Source organism: Myotis daubentonii, chromosome 17, assembly GCF_963259705.1.
Source record: "Myotis daubentonii chromosome 17, mMyoDau2.1, whole genome shotgun sequence".
NCBI lineage: Eukaryota > Metazoa > Chordata > Mammalia > Chiroptera > Vespertilionidae > Myotis > Myotis daubentonii.
The window spans coordinates 26,662,969-26,673,429 of NC_081856.1; positions in this window are offsets into that span (position 1 = coordinate 26,662,969).

Here is a 10,461-nt window from a genome sequence, read left to right on the forward strand (position 1 = left end):
TTAAAAATGGTCTACATTTCTAAGTCTGTCTCATTAAAGGCCATGATAAATGCCTTCCATGGGGCCTGTTTGTTGCTGGTCATTCAACATTTGTCAGCATGCTGCTTAGTCCAGGCTTAAGAGCCTTCCCATTGCCACAGACGCAAGGACCAGAGGAATCTTCATGCATAATGATGAAAGAGAAAATCTATCCAGGCACCTTAAAGGTACACCAAGAGCCCCATTATTTGAGCCATTGTCATCCAGTTCTACTGAAAGAGTTGCACTACAATAGCAGGAATTGCCATTGAGCACAAAGCAGAGGCTTCCCCCCTCCCCCATCCCCTTCTTAATCTCCCCCACCCTCACCCCATCTAGCCTGGTCCAACACTCCTGAAGTGGCACAGCTTGTAGCAAAGTCCAAGGCCGGCCATAAACTTCCTGACCCGGAAGCAGAAGTTTTAAGAGCATTTCTGGTAACTGTTAGATTAAACCCTTGATTTCTGGGAGCAGGCTGCTAGAACTTAACTTTTTGGCATAGGCACGTAGTTGGAAAGACTCGATCAGATATTTAATAACCTAATCGCAATACTCCAAAGCCAAGAACACCAGACAATTTTTTTAAAAAAGGAGAGCCCAGTCTTTCTTGTTCTTTTTGACACATTGCTAGTACCAGGGTTTAATGGTTTTTTAAATTTCTATAATGTACTCTAAGGGCTGTGTTTGGAAGTATCGTAACGGTTTAGATCAAATGTAAAGTATATTGAAAGCAATCCCTGCATATGAAAAGCAAGCTCCCTCCTTCACATTCACCCGGATTTTCCTCTCCTGCTGCAGTCTCCTGGCTTTTTTGTACAAAGAGTCCAGGGATTGGAAAGTGGGAACGAGAATGAGATGGTGGGCCTACAGGAATAAATTGCATAGTGCATGTGATGCTCAGATTACTGTGAAGATGTTTCCATGTTCCCGAGTAGAAGACGCTCCGGGCTTTTGCCTACATTACATAAACTGTTTTGAGAGTTAATCCCTTTCCTCATGTGACTCATGGTCTTGCAGGTCCTTCTAGAGGGGATAAAAATACAATGGATTACGGCATGCCACGTCTGCAATTCCCAAGGAAGAAGTGGCTTTAGACATGTATATTCCGAGCTTGGTGACCGAGTGCCAGTGAGTGTGTCCGAAAGCAGTTGGAAATCGGACAGTTTGTGCTGCAATGCAAGGACAGGAAACATTGCGAGGTTCTGCAACCGTGGTTGGCTTGAGATAATACCATTGTATAACGAGGCGCAGCGACCGCTCCCACCGCTGAGAGCCCGGGGCCTGGCGTCTGGCTCCTTGGCTGCAGGCCAGGCTGAGGTCCTGCCGTCTGAAGGCAGGGTGTGCGTCCCCTCCCAGGCGGTCCTCACACACAGTGCCGGCCACACCTCACCTTCCAGAGGAAATCTGGCCAGAAAGCCAGACTTCATGACTTCTTCTTTATGAGTCTTACCCACCCCCCAGCCCTTTCCCGGGCTTTTGTTTTCCACTTGGTTGCAGTGGTGGTATTCACTCTGCACTCCGATCAGGATTTAAAGGCCCAGGCATTCAAGGAGCTGATGACAGGGTTATTGGACAGATACTGTATCTCGCCGTGCCTAGCAGCCTCCACTGTCAGCGTTGAACCCTTGCTCTTCACAGGAGCCCTAGCTCTCATCACTTGGACCACCCGTCCTTCCCACAGGGCTGTTCCACCAGGCAAGAGCACTTACCAAGGACTATTCTAGACAGATTTAGCAGCAATATTGTTTGATTTTAACGGGACATTGTTCTAAACACACAAAAGAGTTCAAGGATGTGGCCATCGGGTTTTGTTCTTCTCCCCCCTCGCCCCACCCCAAGCTGTCAGGTTTCTCTGGGAAAATGGGATGAAAATGTTTGGGGACATTTCCACAATAAAACACTCTAAATTTTTTTTTTCAGATTTCCTTTTAGTTCTGTCAAGATTATAACTCAAATCTGCAAAAGTCAGGAAATTCCAAATTTATGTTGACACTTTCCCCTTAAAACCCTCAGCAAATGACAAACAGTGTAAAACGTCTACTTCAATTCGAAAGTTCCAAATATGACACAGGTTACCAAATCCTTCCAGCAAAAAGGTGCTTCAGGGTGGGAAGCAAATGTAATCTTTCAGGCCAATAATTTTTCTAAATGATTTCTCAGTACAGAAGATGAAATGGGCATGTCAGGTAGGTGGGCGCCTTGATTTAATTTTTGCAAATGGAAAGGAATTATATTTAATGATGGAAGCAAATGAAAAAGTAGCGGAATTTATCCACAAGATCAGTGGTTCTCAAGGTGAGAATAAGGACATGGCACCAACCAAGGAACTTTTCTGGACCCCCCATGTCAGTTCACTCTCAAAGGTTCTGCCAGCCTCAGTAGAACCCTCAGGGCAGTGGCCTGGCTTCGCAGCCGGACAGGCACATGTCCCACAGCCTAGCAGCTTCTGTCGCTGTGGCTGCGAGCTGTGGGATGAGAACAGATTATTTGGCGTATCTCACAGCCCGTTTCCCCATCTATAAATTGGAGGATGATCCGCGTATTTACCTCCTGGGTTATTAAACGAGATAATGCATGCTAGCACAAGAAAGTTCTAAAAATTCCTTTATAAAGATTCGTGAAATACCAACCTAGGTAATAGTATTCACAGTGTTATGGAAAACAAGCATTGTCAGCATGAGTGGCAGAAGCATATTAGAATATGCTTTAGAGAAGGGCAGAAAGGAAAATGGATTTTCCTTAAACAGACATTTCTAGGGCCACAGAAATGACTAATTACATTGACAGAGAAAGACAGCGAAAAAGCAAAACATGCGCCTTCTAGGTCCAGGGTGGGAAAAACCCTTCAGCTGCAGATAACGCAGAAAAGCATGTAGTTTGCATGTCATGAATAATAATAATAATAAAAAAAGCACACAAAATGGGCCTCCTAAGAGACATAGCAAGTAGCAGGGACAAGATCTGTAGATTATAGAAAACCAGCGAGGAAGACCAGGTGAAGCAGGGCCCCGGGAGAAGGCAAGCCCACGGGCAGGGAAAGCAAGGTCTCGCTCCTCTTCACCGTCCTCTCTAAACCTGTGGTCACTTGCCCGAAGGCCTGAGACTAGGGAGAAGGCTGGTTAAGCTCCCAAGCGCCGAGTGTTGACACCACACGGCTCCAACGGACACAGTCAGATGACCCAGGAAAATTAAGTCATTTTTTTTAGAGTCTAGTATGATAAGGAAATCTTGGAGGCAAATGTGCTATCTTTCATGTTAAAATAGGAAATAAAACCCACAAACATTAAATGGATAGATCCGCTTAATTTTCCTATCTGTAAGGATATTATATTTATAAGTCATCTGTCAGTACGGAACCAAGAAGACTGTGGGAAGAGGAAACCATTCCAGACCAATTTCATTTCCGTCTATGATAGACAGTGAGACCATGCAATAAAGGCAGAACAATGCCTGTGAAATCGGAGGAAACGTGTGCCACCATCTGCTCGCAGGACCCGGCTGGCTGCGTGGGAGCGGGCCTGCCAGCACCCAGGCCGGCCTTCCTCCTCGCCCACCCGGTCCTGGTCCCTTCCCCCTCACACCTGCAGCTGGGGCTGCCTCTCCCTGAGGTTGGCTGGCCTCTCGCCGTGTTTGCTTTCAGATGTGTTTCCAGCCACATCTGTTGTTTTCTAGGATGGAGTGGCAGTTAAGGTTCTGTGGAGAAATGAGGGTAGGATTTGGAGTCAGAACATGATGGGTGCCTGGTCCTGTCATCTACTTCTCGGTGGACTTAGGTGGGTCACTGACCCTTTCTGATTGAGACAGCCTCTCTGATCCAATGCGGACCTTTCATGATGACGCTGAGGACTAAAAATCAAGGACAGCTATAAAGCATGGTTCAATAAAGGTTTGATTTTTTCCTAACTTCTGATCTCACATCTTTTCTAACTCTGGGTTTTCTCTGGGATCTAGATCCCTTTGGAAGGTATATTTAGGCTTCCAAAAACAGCCTGATAATGAACTTGGTTAGGCATGTGAGTCTGTCCATGGGACCCCACCATTCCCATGTTTTAGTTAGGACTGGGAAAGCAAGCCACAGTCCTCAGGCCAGGAATGTCCACAGAAGGAAGTCTACGTGTCCCTCAGCCAGCCAGCCACGGCAGGGACCTTCCTTCCCTTTCTTTTTATATTCTCCATCCCCTTTCTTCCTCTTTTTAATTCCTAGGCCTTGATGTCCACAATGAGGAAATTCACAGAGTCTACATACTTGTACCTGAGATCAAGACTATTTTCAAGACTAATGATCTGAGGGTTCAAATGACAACAGTATTTCAGTGCCGAATTAAATGACATCGGAGTCCCAAAGAGTGAAAGCCTTTCTCCCTCTCTGCTACGGTTGCCCGCTGCAAGAAGCTCAGCCTCTGTGCCCCTTGGCGCCTGACCCCGGGCTGACTTGGCCACACGTCACCCTTAATGCTGATACACCTGGAAGTCCACAGAACCAGTAAATATTTACCTGTGCAGGAGAGAGGAAATGGCGTTTTCTGCACAGGGTAGGTGACGGGGCAGCTCATTTCTCTGTGTCAACAGTGTGAAACAAACAATGGCGATGTGCAGTGAGGGCACACTATCTGTTAGGTTCAGAGGAGGGAGCTGCCGATGGCCATGACCTCCAGGCTCCATTCTGCGCCTTTCGCAGCAGCCAGCTCGGGGCAGGCCGTGCTCTGTCTGGTTGTCAGCTCTTTACTTCATCAAGCTGCTCTCCACCCCCAGGAGGAGATGATCTTAGAAATCACTGCAGGGACTTCTCAATTTTCCCCAAAAGGTTTAAGAATTAGATGCGTCCATTGCTTTCTTTTTATTCTCAGTCTGTCCATAACTTCTGTCTGGCAACTCTCAGCCAAAGAAGAGAAAGGAGAGTGGCGAGAAGATATGCTGAGGTGATAAAGAAGCAAATATGCCTAGGAAGTGGCAGCCCGAGGCTGCTGGCAAATGCCAAAGTGTACAATACAAAGGCGAGGCAACTGCCCCCAAACGGGCTGAGACAGACGGGGAACTTTGCTACTAAAGAAAAGGGGGGAAGCATGGTTTCCTTGGTTAACTATTCAGATTTCTATTCCACTAGCCCTTTCAGTTTGGGTAGATAGTCTCAGCAAACAAATGGAATTGAGACACTGAATTTTCAGCACATCTATGGCAATTACTTGTCCCTTTCAGGCACATTAAGTTTGTCAGGATATCACAGTATTAGTTGATAGTAAATGACTTCTGACGGATTTGGGTAAAGGATAGACAAACGTTCTTTGTACTAAGAAATTTTCTGTAAGTTTGATATTATTTATCAATAAAAAGGTTGTGGGTTAAAAAAAAAAAAAGAAAAGCTAGCACTTCATAAAAAAAATAGCACACCCATGGGCTGTGGAAAACAACCACGACAGTTAGGTAGTCATAGCATATGTGAATAGTCCGCATGATACAGAGTGATACCTCTTCTTTCTGAACATCCATTCAACCAATTACTGAACTCCAGGGAGAGCCAGGCTCTTCTCTGATGGGCGGACGTGGCTATGAACAAGAGAGAAAGGGAGAGACAAGCACAAGTCTGCAAGATCCATAATGTGATCACTCTGAGTTCTGATGGTGATATGTGCTGCCTAAATGAGCAGAGAGGAGGCAAGGGGACTCTCTGCAAGAGGCCGGGCTGTCTGGAAGGCCTCTGACGGCACTGCCATCAGAGCGAGTCCTGTTGGTGAAAAAAGAGCTGTGTGAAGACCCAGGGTGAGCGCCCAGCATGGGGGACTAGTGTGTGCAGTGTTACTGAGCAGGAATGAGGTCAGGGCTGGAGGGACAGCCAGAGGCCAGTTGATTAACTAACGTTTTGATTAATTAATGGAAGGAACCTAAAGAATATAACTAGTTCAACTCATCATTAAGTTAGAGGGCAAACATGCCTAGGGCATCTACTTGTCTATATCATACAAATAGTTAATGAGAGTAGGATTAGCTCTAAGTTCTTCTAGTAGGTGGGTCTTCTTCCAATGTCTTTTAGAACCAATTTCTCTATTTCTTGTTTCAGTTTCCTCAAGGACGTCTTCCTTGCTAGGCTTCAAGTCCTTGGGTGTGCAATCATGAGGAACTGTCCAAATCTCATCTGTAGTGAGATCAAACAAGAATTAAACAAGCAAACAGTAAACATCATATTGACTTAACCCAGTCACATCAGGTTAATTCTGAAGGGCACCTATTACTGGCTGGTGACATGGTTTAATGGAGTGAGTTTAAATTTTATCATATACTCATTGGGCAAGCAACGTTCACATGCCCAAGTGTTGTTAATTAGTGATCCAGAATTGCCAGACAATAAGGAGGAGCTAAACTGAAGCAGGATTTAGGAGCAGCAGGGTACAAAGTGATCCTATCTTGATTGACACTGTCTTCAAAGGTCTACTAATCCCAGTATCTATGTGAATTGTTTTATGAACCAAGTTGAGTTACCAGCTGGGCTCAGTGTGGATGGAAAATACTCTAAAACAAATAGCACTGAGATTTCTTGCTTATCATGATGAAATTAGCATTTGTAGATAGGCTTCTGAAAAACCATCCTATTTATTTTATAACAGAATTAAATTGACACTGGAGGAGGAGAGAGAAAGAAACATTGCCTTGGTAAGTCAGGTATCTGTGGACTCTCGTTGTGCCTGTTAGACTAAGTTTGATTGCCACAATCTAAAATATGGACATGCCCTGGCTGGTATGGTTCAGTTGGCTGGAGTATCGTCCTGTGAGCACAGAAGGGTTGTGGGTTTGATTCCAGGTCAGGGAACATACTGGAGGCAACCAATCTATGTTTCTTCTCTCATATTGATGTTTCTCTTCCTCTACCTTTCTCTCTTGAATCAATGGAAAACACAACTTCAGCGGAGGAAATAAATAAATAAATAAATAAATAAATAAATAAATAAATAAATAAAATATGGACAAATAGTCAATCTTTCTATATGGATTTTTCCAAAAAAATAGTTACATTTTATTCATGATTGAAATTTTCAGGAAAGTTGGATGTACATATGAAAGATATTTTCCAGGAAATTTAGCGAATGTGAGTTTGCTTCTCAAGCAATCAGGGATTCTCATTCCCCACCAGGGCTGTGTGATGGCCACCTTAGTCCAAGATGATCACTGAGCCTTGACCAAAAAATGTGCCTTGTATTTATAGTTAGTTATACTCAGCCAGTTGTGAAAATAATTTCCAGTTTATTTCCTGCACACAAGGGAAATATAATTATATAACTTATTAAATATAATAACATCTGGGTGCAAGTAATGCAGTGAACATTCCCCTAGTAACCTGGGTACAGGTATGGTTACACACAGCCCACATACAACTGCTCTCTGGTTTCTGTGTTGGGATTCGAGAGGACTAGGAGATGGAGCTCCTCATAGGGTCAGGAAGTAGTTTGGTAGATTTGAGAGGTCGTTTGACAGGTCTGAAAAGAGAAGGTGACCGAAAGCTATTGCTCTGAGACCAGAGTAAACTGCTTCTCTTTGTCCCTCTCAGAGAAAAAGGAACAGGAAAGAGCAGAGAAGGGGAGTAAACAGAGGTGAAGAGGGCTGTTTGGGGGCCAAATCCTCAAGGTGTTATGCCCACCTACCATGCTGCACCCTAACAATTACACGAAGCATGAAGAGTCGCTTTGATTATTAAACTAAACCCTGCACATTCCTTCCTTCTTTGTGGCTTATCAGACATAGCACCTAGTCATATGTACACAGCTCTAGAAACTAGACACAATTTAGGCGATTTGCATGAAAATAACTTTCCTTATTGATAATTGAGAAGTGACTAGAACATGGCAAGGGGAAGGAGAGTAGATGAGGATATTGGCAGAATCAAATGAGGAAATGTATGCCTGCTTTAAAGCAATTATCTGGGACTGGAAGGAGAGAATATATATCAAAGAGTAACAAGAAGTACCAGGATTTTATGACATGACCAGTTTTTAAAGGTTAGTCACTGAGTTAACTCTAAGGGGATGGATTAAGCCAAGGCCACCTTAGCAGACTTTTGTTCTCCAGGCGATGGTTGAGGCATTCTGTGAACATGGGTAAGCAATGACTTCTTTCTTGCATTCTTTCTCTTCACTTCGTGAAACTCCCTTGACCCTCTCTCTGCTCTGGTTTAACAATGAAATCAATGGCATCACTGCAACTTGAGGAGAGGGAAAGGAGTCCCTCAGGGGCTGCGCCCTTTTTTTCTCAGAGGAAATTAATTTGGCTGTTCTGTAGTCAAGGCCTAAAAGCATTGAGATTCCTTTGGCAGATGGCGTCCTGGCAGTGTAGGCGACAAATGAAAGGCCCCGGAAGCATACGCTTTTCACCTAAAAGGACAAACCGCCTTCACAACAAACAATCCATCTCTCCCAATAAGAAACTGAAAAAGATAAGGGTTCTGCTTCACCTCCATCCGTGCATGGGCCTGGGAGTAAAAGTTTTCCATCTTAAACTCCAAGGACAGGTGTAAACAGAGGCTCAGAGCTTCCCGGGAGGCTGATTACAAAGAAGAACTAATCAGAAGCCTTTCATCTCTGACCCTTTACCTTTAGCTCTTTTCTGGGGCAGGGAGGTGACAGGGCTTGCTCCTTTTGTGCCCAAGGAAGTAACAGGCAGCCTGCTGATCAATATCCCCCTTTGGTAGTGTTTTCAGAACTTAGAAGAGGGATCAGAAAATGAAGCAGAAATCGATACTCAGGTCTGGTGAGGAGGTTATCGTCACATTAATTTCATTTCTAAAAAAGAAGAAACCAACAAAGGCACACCGATTACCTTTGCGATAACAGGGACCTGAAGGTGCTTTCTAAAAAAGTGAGGGACCGAGAGCCTTGGGTTTTAGTCAGTTTGATGCCCAAGATGAGATGTGGTTGAGTTTCTCAGATTGGATACTGCCTGTGCTGTTTCCCATGCTTGATTTTCTAATCATCACTAGTTGGACAATTACCTGTAGCAGAAAAGCAAAGGAGAATTTCTAACAAGTCTAAGGCTTTAGGAATAGGTACTTCAGTAGATAAATGGGGATGTTTGGGAGAAATCAACAAAGCAATAAAGAGACTGGAGGGGTTGATTTATGGGGAAGATCATTCTTTTGATGTTTAGCTGGGCTAATCAATGATTCTTTTTTCCTTTGGGGCATGGGTTAGGGAACAGGAGAGGAGTAAAAGATTAAGATTAGTAACCTACAAATACCTGAAATGAATAATTTCACAGATGAGGCAGGAATTCCTTTCAAATTAGCCAACATAATGGAATAGATCTAAGAAATTAATTCAAAAAGTATTTATGTCACAACCTTTTGTCCCCCAGTCAGCTCTCTCTTATTACTTCTTATATTGAATATACATACACTCACTGGCTCTTTGTTAGTTTAAAATAGAAAAAAATTACAATTTAAATTCTTAATGGAAGGATGTTTGAAATGTGAAAACAATTGCCTTTAAAAAACAATAAAAACTCACCCCATGAGATATTTAAAATGACATCAACACATGTTGTATCAGAGGGAGATGAAAGGACTGAATTTGTCTCTTCCATCTCTGCTATGTAAAATTTCTTGTAGGAAATATGTTTTTAAATTTTTAAATATTTTTTTATTGCTACCACCACTGCCCAACATAGTCTCTTTTTGAGCTTAGAAAGTTAATCAATTCATTCTTCTAATTAGTACAAAATTAAGATTTGGGGAATCTAATTCAGACAACACAATATCTACTTAGTTCTTATTTTATTTTTAAACATTAAAAGGCATAAGCTAGAGGCGTGTGCTCAGTTAGAGTTACATCATCCCAGTCAGTACCAGCAAATGCTTGGCTCGCCAGACATTCACTGAACACCTGCTATGCCTGCTATGCAGCGGCAGCCACCTGGTATTTCTGCTTCTTCTCATACATACTGCCTCCTGTCGCTTGCTAAGTTAATCATGTCACTTGTTCTCGAAGTGGCTTATCATTACACTTGGGACAAACCCCTAACCACACATTTCAAGAACCAACAAAACCATGATCTCCTACCCACCTCTCTGATTTCACTTCCTACCACCTTCACCCTGTTTCACAAGCTTCGCCCAAGTACACCAAGCCCAGGCCTGATTCTGGTTCTTGGACGGTTTCTCTGCCTGGATTGCTCTTCCTGCAGGTCTGCTCAGGACTGACACCTTCCGTTCCTTCAGGTCTTGCTCAGGTGACATCCCTTCCAAGGGGACGCCCCTGACAGAACTATGTCAAGCAACACACATCATTCCTGTCATAATTCTCGATTTTCCCAGAGTATTTATTGCTTGCTTGAATCATATCACTTATTCACTTACACATGTATAATTTGCCTTCTTCATTGTTAGTGCACTAGATGAAGGAATGTGTGTGTTGTCTGTTGCAGAGTCCCCAGCATTTGGGGCAGTATGCAGCACAGCGTAGT